The sequence below is a fragment of the Sebastes fasciatus genome, chromosome 17, assembly GCF_043250625.1.
Source record: "Sebastes fasciatus isolate fSebFas1 chromosome 17, fSebFas1.pri, whole genome shotgun sequence".
Classification (NCBI taxonomy): Eukaryota; Metazoa; Chordata; class Actinopteri; order Perciformes; family Sebastidae; genus Sebastes; species Sebastes fasciatus.
Genome location: NC_133811.1, coordinates 19,701,740 through 19,716,746, shown reverse-complemented (window position 1 = coordinate 19,716,746; position 15,007 = coordinate 19,701,740). Strand labels below are relative to the sequence as shown.

The 15,007-nt window shown below is 39.1% G+C and overlaps 1 protein-coding gene across 1 annotated transcript in view; it reads left to right on the top strand.

The window, feature by feature from the left end:
* Positions 1-15,007, top strand: part of LOC141754781 (type-4 ice-structuring protein LS-12-like) — a 409,136-nt gene that overhangs the window by 199,880 nt on the left and 194,249 nt on the right. The window lies entirely within an intron of this gene.

Below are 15,007 nucleotides of genomic sequence, written 5' to 3'. Positions count from 1 at the left end.
TGTCTCTTTATGGTTGTTTTATGTCTCTTTGTAGTCATTTTGTGTCTCCTTAAGGTTGTTTTGTTTCTCTTTGTGGTCATTTTGTGTCTCTTTGTAGTAATTTTGTGTCTCTTTGTAGTCATTTTGTGTCTCTTTGTGGTTGGCTTTTTTCTCTTTGTAGTCATTTTGTGTGTCTTTGTGTTTGTTTTGTCTTTCTTTGTGGCCACTTTGTCTTTTTGTGGTCATTTTGCGTCTATTTTTGTTCATTTTGTGTGTCTTTATGGTTGTTTTATGTCTCTTTGTAGTCATTTTGTGTCTCCTTAAGGTTGTTTTGTTTCTCTTTGTGGTCATTTTGTGTCTCTTTGTGGTTGTTTTGTTTCTCCTTGTAGTCATTTTGTGTGTCTTTGTGGTTGTTTTGTCTTTCTTTGTGGCCACTTTGTCTTTTTGTGGTAATTTTGTGTCTCTTTGTAGTCGTTTTGTGTCTCTTTGTGGTTGGCTTTTTTCTCTTTGTAGTCATTTTGTGTGTCTTTGTGTTTGTTTTGTCTTTCTTTGTGGCCACTTTGTCTTTTTGTGGTCATTTTGCGTCTCTTTTTGTTCATTTTGTGTCTCTTTATGGTTGTTTTATGTCTCTTTGTAGTCATTTTGTGTCTCCTTAAGGTTGTTTTGTTTCTCTTTGTGGTCATTTTGTGTCTCTTTGTAGTAATTTTGTGTCTCTTTGTAGTAATTTTGTGTCTCTTTGTGGTTGGCTTTTTTCTCTTTGTAGTCATTTTGTGTGTCTTTGTGTTTGTTTTGTCTTTCTTTGTGGCCACTTTGTCTTTTTGTGGTCATTTTGCGTCTATTTTTGTTCATTTTGTGTGTCTTTATGGTTGTTTTATGTCTCTTTGTAGTCATTTTGTGTCTCCTTAAGGTTGTTTTGTTTCTCTTTGTGGTCATTTTGTGTCTCTTTGTGGTTGTTTTGTTTCTCCTTGTAGTCATTTTGTGTGTCTTTGTGGTTGTTTTGTCTTTCTTTGTGGCCACTTTGTCTTTTTGTGGTAATTTTGTGTCTCTTTGTAGTCGTTTTGTGTCTCTTTATGGTCTTTTTATGTCTCTTTGTGGTCGTTTTGTCTTTCTTTGTGGCCACTTTGTCTTTTTGTGTGGTCATTTTGTGTCTCTCTGTAGTCTTTTTTTCTCTTTATGGTCTTTTTGTGTTTCTTTATGGTCTTTTTGTGTGTCTTTGTAGTCATTTTGTGTCTCTTTGTGGTTGTTTTGTTTCTCTTTGTAGTCATTTTGTGTGTCTTTGTGGTTGTTTTGTCTTTCTTTGTGGCCACTTTGTCTTTTTGTGTCTCTTTGTAGTCTTTTTTTCTCTTTATGGTCTTCTTGTGTCTCCTTATGGTCTTTTTGTGTGTCTTTGTGGTTGTTTTGCCCCTGACACTCTGGGCCTCTGGGCCTGTGCCCGGTAGGCCTGTTCAGTAATCCGTCCATGGGGCTGCGGGTCGGGAGACTGGAGGTTTCTGTGATGCACAACCTCATTTCTAGATGAAGGCCTGGCAATGCTTTGATGCAACGCAGCCAAAGATTTATCACAATTTCCATTTTCACCATGTATCTATCCAAGAGGCTTATCATGTAGGGGTGTGATAATGGCTTTTGTTTGGCCATTACAATCTTCTGTCTGTTTCCAGCTATACTTTTATGAAAGACTCAGTGCAGTAAGAAGCTTTGAAGAGGATTAGATTGTTCCATGATGAAACTACGAGCAAAAGAAAAGTTTCAAGGTTTGATTTTCTCTTGTACTAATGAAGCTATAAAATGGATCTATACCGTTATTTACCTGTCTCTGTTTCCTCCCTGAGGCTACATACTGGACTTATTCAACAGTGATCCTTAATCTCATGCACTTTGTTAATTGGAGCTTCTTAATTGTCTGTTTCTTTTCAGACATCAGACTTGTGTAAGAGGATTGAAATGCTTCACATTCTGTACTTTTGAAACTGATTTGTCTTAATACCAAACTAGACAGCTGAAAGATTTTGAGGTCTGTCTCGCTGAAGGTATGAGGGGTTATAGGGTTGAAACTGTCAGAGTCCCACTGTGTCCACCACGGGGGTGCACGACTTACCATATGGAGAGGAATTCAGATGGTTTAACATGAGACATTTGGATGCGGCTTTAATTCAAAGCACATCACAGTATTATAGTGATATATTGAGTGTATTAAGAGTATGCATAGCTGCAAGGAGAACCTGGGGTCATTCACCTTTGCCTCTCTACTGTATGAGAACTTTCATATGAAGCCACTCTTGTAGACCTCTCCTCTTGTAGGTCTCGCTAATGCTTTATTTTATGGGCCCCCAATTTCTGAATAGGTTCTTAAGATTTTCCAAGAAGTTTCCTGTAAAGAAAGAAATAAGAATTAATTAATATTTATTAATATTTACTTGGGTGTAACAATGAACCTCACCTGCAGTCCAAAGACATGCAGGTTATCATCCAGATTATCATCCAGGAGACCACTGTTTGTGTCCCGTATGAAACCAAATCAACGTTGACTTATTTTCCCGTAGTTTTGTTACGTAACTTCCATACTTAAGTAACACCAGTTACGTAACAAACACTTATTTTAACCCCAACTACGATCTTTTCCTAAGCCTAATCAATTAGTTTTATTGCGTAAGTAAACCTTAAAACTAAGTAAACCTACGTTGGAAGTTTATTTTGAAAAGACACAATGCATGTAACGAGCGGAAAACTGACACGCCATTCCTGACACGTCCAAAACTGATGCAAGAGGTCACAGCGTCACAGTTTGAAGCGCAGGGCCACTGACAAGTGGCGGTATTTGATGAGTTGGGAGTGAGGATGTGTTGCAACGTTAAAAGTTTTACACTAAATGGAGTTGTGTTCTAGTTTGTCAAAATATTTCTAACCAACGAATCCTTCCCTTTTAAAAATCTGAAGATGCTTAAAAAAGTTAGATCTAAGAGAACTTATATGCACAATGGTTTATCCGTTTGTGTATCGTTGCTCGTAGGAATCAAAACACAACTGATTTGAAGCCTTTAATAATGCGCGATAAAACGTATTCACAAATTTTTACAACACTCCCTGTCTTTAGAAGTTAACGTATAAAATCCTATATCCTGAAGACAAATAGTGATTGTAGTGCTGATATAAAGTAGAGACCATTAAAGGCCATAACCTCTTGCCCTCCTCTGCAAATATACACACATGTACACAGATGCACAGACACACACACACGCATCATTAATGTATTTCACTTCAAAGTCTTGGCAATTTTCTGATGACATTCACACTCCTCCAGGGTCAAACAACATCTCACTGCCTCTGTATCAATTATTAAATATTTTAAGCAGCCTCCCGCCTCCACCTCCGTCACCCCCTCGAGACCGATGCCGTTATCATTTTTGTCAGAGTCAGTTTCCATCTGCATTTGTCATCCCCGCACACATTTACGAGTTATCAATCGCTGTGTCAGGATGCAAAATAACTGATGTTCTTTGGGGCGGGATTGGATGGGACTATCTGGGGCTTTCAATCAATGCATATTCTCTCCCTCTCTCTCTCTTTCCTATGCCACTACTCCCTCATAAATCTCAAAGCATTGTGGGGCTGTAATGTATTTGTGTGGGGTGGAGGCTCGGCTGTGGGTGCAGATGGGGTGGGGGGTCTTGGTGACAGAAGCAGTAGTTATATTATCAAACATTACACCTTAGGGCGAACACGGTATCAAGGGCTTTCAGACTGTGTAAGCTCGGCGCGGTGGCAAAGGAGGAGGCACGACTACAGCACGCAGGACAAGAAGGGATTACTTTCTGTCGTCCATAAATCAACTCTCCAGCTAAACTAATCTCTCTGGCTGGATGGCAGAGTAAATACTCAGGGTATAGGGATGTAATGTGTGCTTGATGCATCTGGTTATGGCTGCCTGGCTGCACACAGGAAGGGTGAGAGGCACTCCGCCAGCAGTTACAAGTTTGTTAATGTATACTTTCCTGCCTGCTCTATCCTTCTCTATCTTGTTGCAGATGATTGTGGTGGGTCGGCCAGCTGCACCGTGGTGATAGTGTGTGTGTACAGATGTCTGTGTGTGTGTGTCCTCTCCCGTCACTGAATATTGGGAATAGGTAATGATACATAATAATAATTTAAGCTGTCTATTGAGCACTTTTTTAATTTGATAGGGAAGGCAGATGACTGGATGATGATGAATAACAAAGTCATTTGTAGAAGTGGTGAAGGTGCCAGTTTTTGCATTTATTGTAATAATTTTAATTATGTTATCCCAACACAACTTTAATGGGGGAAAGGTTAAACAATGAGTGACATGTAAGTGTACGTATGCATAAATGTCCACCAGACAGCTACCATGTATTCTTACTTTTTATTATTGTTGTTTTGTATTTCTTTAAATTATATTCTTCTGTACATGTTAGTTGTATGTGCATAGAGCACATTTAATTTATTTGTAATTAATTATGTTATAAAAGATAAAATTGTTTTGTCTTCGACATTTGGGAAATACGTGTATTTGCCTTTTTTGCTTTGAGTTGATGACTTGCAGTCAGCGGCTGGTTAGCCTGGAAACGGTAACAAAATCCATCTACCAGCACCTCCTGAAGCTCACTAATGAACATGTATGTAATTTATTGCTCATTATTGAGTAACCTATTGAGTGTCTTCTAGGGAGTAGTAAATGGGTGAACAAGGGAGTGATTGCAGACCATGGATTTATTAAAAGAACTGGATACTGGACCCCAAGATGGCACCTATTCAGTATAACGAGAATTGCTCACCTGATGCATATATACGCCAAAAACGATTTCTAGCTTCCGGGTTTACTTCTGGGGTATACGGCCTACAGAAAATACGCAGTAGTGTTTCTCCCACTGGCCTCGCCATCGAGTTCCCGCTTGCCCCATAGACTTTACATTGTGATGACGTCACACATGATGTCGCTTTTCACAGCTCAATGAAGGTTTTACAAATATAAGACTTCCATGGAACAAAAATTCATAATAGAAAATGTCATAATTTAACTTTATTTCAGTTTGAACTTTCCTGTCAACAGTTTTACAGACGTCTCTTTTACACTGGTAGTCTATGGGGAAAATGCATTTTGGGCCACGTGTCGGAAAGGCTGAACGGCGGTGCCGTATCCAGGTCTTAAACTGTTCATCCATGTTGCAGACACTGCCTATTTCTTGGCTTGGCAAGTGATTTCCTGTAGTCTCTGCTGGTTGCTGGTGGCAACCTCCCTGTGAGAACAAGACTCCGGGAAGTCACTTTGCGTGGCCCATGTCTCCAGTCTTTGTGCTAAGCTAAACTAACCATATCTTGGCTGCAGCTTCTTATTGAACGGACACGAGTGGTATGAATCTTTTCATCTAAATCTATTCCTTTAAAACGAACTCTAAATGCCAATATTATAGCCTTTACAAATTCTAAGTTTCCCAGAAATGCATTATTTACATTCAGTAAAATGTTAACCGTTACTGTGTTAATGTTAGTTTGGATGATTCTTCAGTTGTGTTTATTTATTCATGAAATGGGACTGCCTGCATTTTATTATCAACGTCATGTCTCCTGCATGAGTATAATAGTTTCTTGAAATATAATGTGCAAAAATGTATTTCAACTATAATGTAGCAATTTAAATCAAATTTTTAAAAATTGTGTGTCTCTCTTTATGATGACCTGGAATATAAGACTTACTTCCTCAGCAGGTTGACAGACGGTCGCATGGTGGTAAAGAATGAGGGCATTACCATCCGAGAATACAGTACAGCACAGTACATGAGGCTCCTTAATGTTTGAGCTGTAGGAGGGGCAAAATAATGAGACGCCAAGCCGAGTCTTCACAGAAGCAATTTAAGTTCAAATCAGACCTGAGGGAAACAAAGAAAGCCCTGGTGACATGTCGCCCGCTCAGAGTAAATCACCTCGTACATTGTGTCTGGGCTCACCTGATAACTTGCTAGGTTTCTACATTTCCCTTTGAAAAGGATTTTGTCACACAGGTTGAGGACACCACTGGGGCCTCAGGACCCTAAATGACTATTTGAAATTGCAGCGCGGACAATTGTGCATCGTTTTTTGCACTCCCACTGGAAAACAATAATTGACCCAGAAGATACATAAATGACTGTAAAATTGTAACGATACATGTTTTTTTGTTAGAAATGATCTTAACAGATGTTCTGTGTTTTAACTGTGTCTGGTTCAGTTTTGACGCAAATTATCACTGAACAAAATAAACAGAATCTTTAGGTCTTGTGTCATATTACAAGGAGCAGAGATAAAATTATTTGTCTATTAATCGATTGGGTGATCAGAAGAAAATTGCCACAAAAAGATGCAGAATTTTATTTGGACGTCACCTCAGCTTCTGAGAAATTACCTTTTTTTACACTATTTTCTTACAGTGTATAGACAATGTGATTAATCAAAATGAATTGGCAGATTAAATGATAACAAAATAATCTTTAATAATACAGGATTGGCTGTTTTTAATCTTCTAAATGTTGATTTTCTAGTTAGAATATGTTGCATTAGGGCAAACATTAGTTCACATACATATCTTTAATATATTTCTCTCACACATTGACTATTGCAACTCTCTGCTCGCAGTTCTACCAACCAAACCTATCCACCAGAACACGGAAATCACAGTACATCACCCCACTCCTCCACTCCCTTCACTGGTTCCCAGTAAACCAACGGATCATCTTCAAGCTACTCCTCCTCGTGTTAAAGGCCATAAATTGTACCGCTCTCACCTGGTTTCAGGAGCTCGTCACCCCGGACACTCAGGTCTGGCAGCTCGAACCTTCTCGCTGTGCCGCGGACAAAGCTGACAAGCATGGGTAATCGTGCCTTCTCGTTGCTGGGGCCACGCTTGCAAGAATCAGCTCCCAGGATCCATTAGGGCCTCAGACTCACTTTCTGTTTTTAAATCTAATCTTAAAACTCACCTGTTCCTCTCAGCCTTCCCCTAGGGTTTTTATATTTGCTATAATTTTATAGTCATTTTATTCACTTTTAACTTGGGTCAAGAAATCTTATGTCTATGATTTTATTTATCCTATTTTAACGCTTTTAATGGCATGATTTTCTTTTGTGTAAATTGTTTTAACGCTGTATTATGATTGTTTTACCCTTTATGTGAAGCACCTTGAGATGTCGCTGTATTTCAAAGGGTGCTTCATAAATTAATTATTGGTGCCTTTAAATGAAACTCGTGACGTCGTGTTTACAACATGGGAAGTCGTGTACACGATATGCTTGGTGTTCTCTGGCTATTGTGTGGTGATGGCAGAGAGAAGATTCTGGACAAGGGTGGTTAAGCGTTAGTTTAACGTGTTAGCGTGCAAACATTTGCTAATTAGCACAAAACAGTACAACAAAATCTGATAAAAATTTCAGTTTTTGGTCACAAACCAAAGCAGGTTACTAAACTAAAATCTGACCTGATGATGGTGGATCATCAAAGTCATTTTTGGGGAGATAGTGAACACACAGTTCCTCTCACCCTTCCCCTTTTCGCTGACCATGTGTGAATACTGATGCTGTCTGTGAGCGTGATATTATGTGAGCTGATTTTACAGTTCAGAGTACACTAAAGTGATAAAATAGACGATGGAAATGAAGCGTCAACGTTGTCTCCAAGACACTGAGGTCAGGTCGTGAAACCCTAATAGGATCTGTTGACCTTCCTTGTGAACGCCAACATCCATTCACCTCCTTTTCACTCCAGCAAACAGAGCTGTTTGCTTGTACGTCGACTCCTATGTGTCTGAACGTCACTGCCCAGATCCAGCTGGCCGGTCGCAACATTGCATTATTCATAAAACATAAACACGCAAAATGGATTCCACTGGTCCACTCCCCACCAAAGTCAGAAGATTAATGAGTCACTCTTTAGGTTATAATTCAAAGTTCATCCTCACATACATCATATTTTGAAGCACATAGATTATAAGAGAGAGAACATTTATCATATGACAGGGCATACACAAGCTCTCCTGCACACATAACACACACAGAGACACACACACACAGGACTCCGGTCTCCCGCTACACTCACACTCATGCACACACAATTTGTTTTAACACCAGGCCCCACCAGAGTGAACCTCCTCTTTCACATCCAGTTATTCTAATTTTATTCAGACACATCTCCTCTGAAGCATTAAAGTGCCGTTTGCACACACAGATGAGAGATAATAGTCTAAGAAACTGGTCATTCCTATACTCTGCTGCCCTGTGAGAGCAAGAAAGATGATAATCATTCATCACAATAATCAAACCGTGAGACACGCGCAGGATTTCATGCAGCTTCCTGCAACATCTGACTAACAAAACTGGTACTTTTAAGTTCATGATGTAAGTAACAGAAAGCTGCAGTTTGCTTGGGGAAGAATTTCAAACAAAATGCTATATATTGATTTTTATTATTATGTATTTATTTTTTACTCCATTATTTGTAAGCTTCTCCTTCCATGTGTCTTTTATAGCATTTGCATGACATGGCGGTTAGCGGCCATTCACATATACTGTATCAATCTTAATGGCAGTGCAAATAACTGTTATTTATATTTTTCTTTGTAATTATATGTGTCTGTTATGTTTTTTTAGTAACTATCTGGTTGCTTTTCATTTCCTTGCTGAATCTAAGTTTAGTTGTCACTGTTTTCTTTAATTTCTTTGTGAGATGCCTTTATAAACCAACATTAAGGTATATTTGTGAAAGGAATAGTTCGACATTTTTGGAAAAATGCTTTTAGTTAGAGTTAGATGAGAAGATCGATACCAATCATCTCTGTGCAGTTTATATGAAGCTACAGCCAGCAGACAGTTAGCTTAGTTTAGCATAAATACTGGAGACATGATGAAACAGCTAGCCTGACACTTGCTGCCCTCAAATAGGGTCGTGTTTACCGTGTTCACGAGAAGAGTCCATATGAACGCCCCCCTCTTGTGGTATTCATGACGTCGTAAGTGGAAAGTTACTGAAAGCTCCGAGTTCACGAGTTGTGACGTGTTTTGTTGACATGGCGGGGGCCATGGAAGTTCATTTTTCGGTGCATAAGAAGTTAATATATTGTAATTTTAGTCGTATATTGTTTTCCTTCCTAATTTTATAATAGGTCTGAGGAAAATGTTGATACTCCCAACCGCCTCATCTTTTTCCTCTGTCATTATGCCTTTGCATTTCCTGCATTATTTTACCCACTTGCCAGCTTGCGAAATTGTTAGCCTCTGTGGCTTCTAGACGCCGACAGTAGCGTTAATATTGCCGTTGCTTAGCAGCGGTGCTCTCACGACTTAGCCACTTGAACGGAAAGCATATCTTGTACACAACTTCCCACGTTGTAAACATAAGCTCACGAGTTTCATTTAAAGGCAGCATCTGTCCAGTGTGCAGTGAATTCGTGGAGTTTCTGCTGGTCGCCTGCTCCCGGCCAAGAAATAGTCCGACACATAACCCCCCCGTAAAACCACAACTTGTTGTTTTCGCACTTTTTTGCTCATATTAAACAAACAAAATACATGTTCATTTGTGAGTTTTAGAAGTGCTGGAAGGTGGATTTTGTTACCTTTGGACAGAGCCATGCTAGCTGTTTCCCTGTTTCCAGTCTTTATGCTAAGCTAAGTTAGCCAGCAGCTGGCTGTAGCTTCATATTTACTGTACAAACATGAGAGTGACTTCGATCTTTTCATCTAATTCTTGGCAAAAAAGCAAATAAGTATATCCCCAAAATAAACTATTCCTTTAAGGTTGCATCTACTCAGTATCTTTGCAACAAAACTAGTATGAAATATAGCAGCATCGTGGGGGGAAAGGTAGCACGTACTGTATATTTTTGGAACAAAACTTGATGGTAGCAGGCATTGAGAGAAAAATGTCTGAACCCTGAACCCAGTTACATTTATGGACCGTATAAACATGCATGAAAAAGACGGAAAAAAGGGATGGCAGGCTCATCAAAAATAATTCATCCCAGAATACAAATCTGGTACATTGGATTAACTGCTGGTCACAAATGAAACACAGACTTCATCAACTTTCTAGCAATTTGTACTGACAGCTGATAACCTCTCAAACATCCGAGCAAACATTAACCCTGCCTCTCAAGATGATAGACTGTATTATGTTCTAATCTTCCCTCAAATACTTGATAAGAAAGGCTAATTTGAGTGCTGATGGAGTTGAGAATACAGCTGAAGCTCAAGAATAAATACAGATATCGTATCATAATCACAAAGAGGCCCGACTGCACACATTTAGAAACAAATTGGTCTCTTCACAAGTCCAATCACAGTTTCAGAGGGTTGATGCCGGCAGATTGAATTCTCTCTAAATTGGCATGGCAATGTCACAGATGCCACTTCAAATGAGGTTTGAACATATATTCATTCTGTAGCTCATTGGCTCATGCTAATCCTCTCCATTTGCCACTTGTCAGAGGCGAGTGTCATTTAGCATTGCCATCATCGCACAGTATTTCAGCCTTTCAGTAACTCACACAAGACGTGTCAGTCTTTCAATCAGGCAAAGAGGTTTCAGATCAGCTTAAACTTTTCTGGCCACTGATTAGATAATAAATTATGCCAGAAATGTATCCAATTTGGCAAAATATGAAGGCTTTGTAGAATGATTTATAGCTCAAGAGTTGGTGGTGTGCGGATGTAGTTTACAAAATCCTCAGGCACTGATGGAGTTCTCCACACAGATAGGCTATAATAAGCAGCATGCAAGACAAACACAGCCGTACAACTGAGCATCCTGTGTCTTCACTGGCCTGTACTGTTAAAAATGTGCATTACCACGATGCAACACCGCAGTGGGGGCAAATCTATTCCTTAACTTTTAAGCCCATGTGGACGAGAAGTCCTTAAAGTGCTCAGAAATTTAAACATTTACAGTTTTTGCGACAAATAGGCCATCTGCTGATGAAGATCATGTGATGTGGTATGAAAGCAGCAGAACAGCTACTAAATGGACCTTGAGGTGAGATTGTTTTGTCAACTGCTGTCTGATTGTTACTTGTTCTTCTGCTCATCCAACATCACACCTACATCTGCTTTATTATCCCCATCATGACACTGTCTTATTATCTAGAGCTCAGCAGCTCCAGTGAAAGGCTCCAGGGATGCAGGTGAGAGACTATTCAACCCCGAGATATCACACTGAAGCCGAACAACAGGAAGCATATTATGAAACAAAACTTGTAAAACATCTTAACAGATCTTTACATCATCCCAAGATACCAAACCGGCACATGCCATTAGCAAAATCTCCAGAAAATTCGAACAAATGGTGTGAAGCCTGTCGATATGTGTCTCCCCTTACCTAAACCTGAACCAGCCCTTATCCCTAGCCTACGACGGAGTATTAGGGCCACATTGAAGAAGAAAAAAATCATAATATTACGATAAAAAAGTGGTAATATGATGAGAATAAAGCCATACTATTTCAGGAAAACAAAAAAGTCGTAATATAGCGAGAATAAAGTCATAACTTTACCAGAAAAAAAGTAATTTCCTCCTCCACAAAAGAGGCAACTTCCCCCTGTGGTCCGTGTGGTTCTTTCTTTGGAATAAATGCAGTTTCTTGCACAATCTTTTCAAGATCCTGATAGTTATGATAATGTGTTGCTGATGTTGCAAAAGATTGAGTATTTTGTTATTAGTTAAACCTTTACCAAACTATAACTTCACAAGATGCTACATGTTCCTCATTTCCACACACGCTGCTCTATTTACCCTATAAAATAACACGTAAAATTACTACTTTATAATGTTATGACTTCATTCTCATAACATTCAACTTTTTTTTCTTGTAAACTTAAGACTTTATTCTCATAATACAACTTTTGTTTCTCATAAACTTCTGACTTTATTGTCATATTATGACTTTTTTCTCATAAACTTATGACTTTATTCTCATAATACGACACCAGGTGTGCTAAATCTGCCCTGAACTGCTGCAAACTGTTGCTGCTGCAGTTCATACCTGGCGTTTCTAAAGGAATAACACCTGCAAAACAAACATGTCACCCCAGGACTGCTTTGTGAAGGTAATGTTCCTGTTACTGCTTCTGATTTTTTTGAATGCTTTTTACTCTTGTCATCATTCTCATGAAATGATTTTTGTAGCTGCTGAAACCAGCTGAAGGATTCACTGAACTCTTCAAACCGGAAGTGGAGTTTCCCATTGCATCACATCACATCATCCCTTCAGGTGTTCTCTGCAGCTTCTCTTCTTCAAGGTAAGAGTATAATGCTCTTGCTAACATGCTTATTGTGAGTTCTCCTGAACACCTGGCTGTGTGTTTCTGCTCATGCTGCTGCTGCTGCTGCTGCTGCTGTCTGTGTGCAATGTGTTTTGGTTGTAATGCTTTCCTTGGTGACTATCATTGTTATTTTCCTTTGTTTGTTGTGTGGCACCGTGTTGCCTTCATGCTCCTGATTTGTTTTGCATTGAAATGAAAACTCACGTTTGAGTATTCATAATTGAGCTTTCATGAGTTGAATTGATGTGTTGACAACATTGCCTCCTTGGCTTGTTGCTGTTGTTTTGGAGTCTGGAGTCTCTAGTAGAGGGTTTGTTGGATTTAAGGATGTAAATATAAATATTGTTTTGCAGCATTTTTTTATTTCCTGTGATATTGGTTCCCTGGGAAACTCATACTTTTGTCACTTTCTAGATTCTACCCCTTTTCTCCACCTCATGTTCAGTGAAGCCTTAGAAAAACATTTAGACTCAAAGCGTGGGTTATACGTCAGCTTGCTTTATTATTATTCATATCATAGACGTATCTAACTGATGAGCTCCTGATCTGTGCTTCATGCTGCTTGCAAGTTTACAGTAGACCTATATCCATGTACTCATGATCTTGGTTGGGCAATAGCCACACGGCGGCTTGATAGTTGATGTTGTGTTCTATATTTAATGAGATAATCAAAGCTTTATTGTGGTCACTCTTTCAATCTCTGCTGTGCTGAGGTTGCTGTATCTGTGGTGAGTTATGACGTTTACAGATATTAACTTTGGACATATTAAATCTGTTCTACATGAGTTGAAAGACGGCCTCAAACTGTAAAAGTGAAGCTGTCTGTTTTTCACTTGTGTATTTCTTCCTTTAATTTACCTGCAGTTTATTTATATCTGTAATGGCCAGTCAGCTCACAACCTCGGAAGTGCCTTAAACTTGCATTCTTTCTAATAGCCAGCAGGGGGCGACTCTTCTGGTTGCAAAAAGAAGTCTGATTGTATAGAAGTCTATGAGAAGAGCCTACTTCTCACTTGATTTATTACCTCAGTAAATATTGTAAACATGAGTTTATGGTCTCAATCGCTAGTTTCAAGTCTTCTTTAATACAGCATGATGTTCATTTAGTGAATTATGGTCCCATTTAGAGTCAAATAGACCATAAAGCAGGGTATGCTTTAGGGCGTGGCTACCTTGTGATTGACAGGTCGCTACTTCAGCGTTGTCTGGTCTGGGAGTTGTCCGTGTTTTCGCCTTACAACTTTAACCCTTTCACAGTGTGTTTTCAGTTCATGAAAGATCATTGTAACATTTTGGTCGCTTAAAAATGTCTTGTTCAGAGTTCAGTTGTACTTAGCTCCACCCTCTTGTGTCAAAAAACAAGATAGTGATGACCAAAACAACCTGAATGGCGACGGCCAAAATGCCAAACTCAAGGCTTCAAAATGTCAGTCCACAATCCAATGGGTGACGTCACTGTGACTACGTCCTCTTCTTATTTACAGTCTATGTGGCCAATTTAATCAATCATATGCGCTCTAACCACAGAGACCTAAACATTCAGGATGTCGCCTCAGGAAACAAACCAAACAATGAAGTTGTTAACAATCCTCGCATTTTCCATTTTTTCATCAATCTTTTGAAAACAAAAGCAGTTGGCAGCTTTAACTGTTAACTGTTTAAATATTGTCACAAAAAATTATGATTTTTTTTTTGGGGTCATAAACCGAGATTAAACACAACAAAACACAAGCTGTTCAGTTCAGGCTTTAATCTTCAATCTTCACTCTCAGCATGAGACGATAAACACACAAACACAGATCATATTTTCTGCAATTAAAAACAATTTCATGTTATTGTAACACTATTTATTTAAAATCTGATCTTGTTTATCCGGCCTGCTCAATTTTAAAATGCTTTTATTGGCTGCCTCACACGTTTGATTCTGCTGCTCGGTTTCCCCGAGGAGCATTGCGGTGAGGTCATATGATCTCACACTACTCATCAGCTTCCCTTTGATGAACAAATGAGAAGTCCTGCGCCTTTGAAGCATTTTTTTTGCGTGGCACGCTCAGGCAATTAATGCGTACGTGAAAAGCCAAAGCGAGAATAGATGAGACACGATGACGATGACGAGGACGCGGGGAGGAAACGGGGGACGGGTTTCAAGCTTCATCACCTCTTTCCAGGTGTCTCTGCCCGCATGATTTCATCTGTGAACTGCAATCAACTTCCGTAATGAAATAAGTAATTAACATATTATAATTGTGCTACAGTTTGATTTGACAGAAATCATTTTCCATATCTAATACTATGCTAATTTAATCTGTTCTTCACTCGCCAACATGACCTTTTGTGATTAAGTTTCATGGCAGATTTCTTCTGTGTTCCTGTGTGTGTGCGTGTGTGTGTACGTAGGAGGGATTTATTTTAGAGACTGAGAATGTACAGATGTTACTATATTACAGCAGATAGTAAAAAAACCTGTTTTTGTGAGTGAGACTGGGAGATGAAGTGGCTGAATTTTTTCTGTACGTTGAATATTATCTCCTCCAGTGAGTGCACATTAATCAAATAGTGGATTAGTATGAGGTTCGGTATCCGTGCAGATTCTGACCTTATTAAGCAGGTCAGGTATTGGCTGTATTAAATGATAGATATTTAATGCAGCTTTTTTCGTAAATGTCATAAAATTCAGTTTTTCCGACATCAGTTATATTTGTTCTGTCACAGTGGGCCGCTGACTAGTAAAG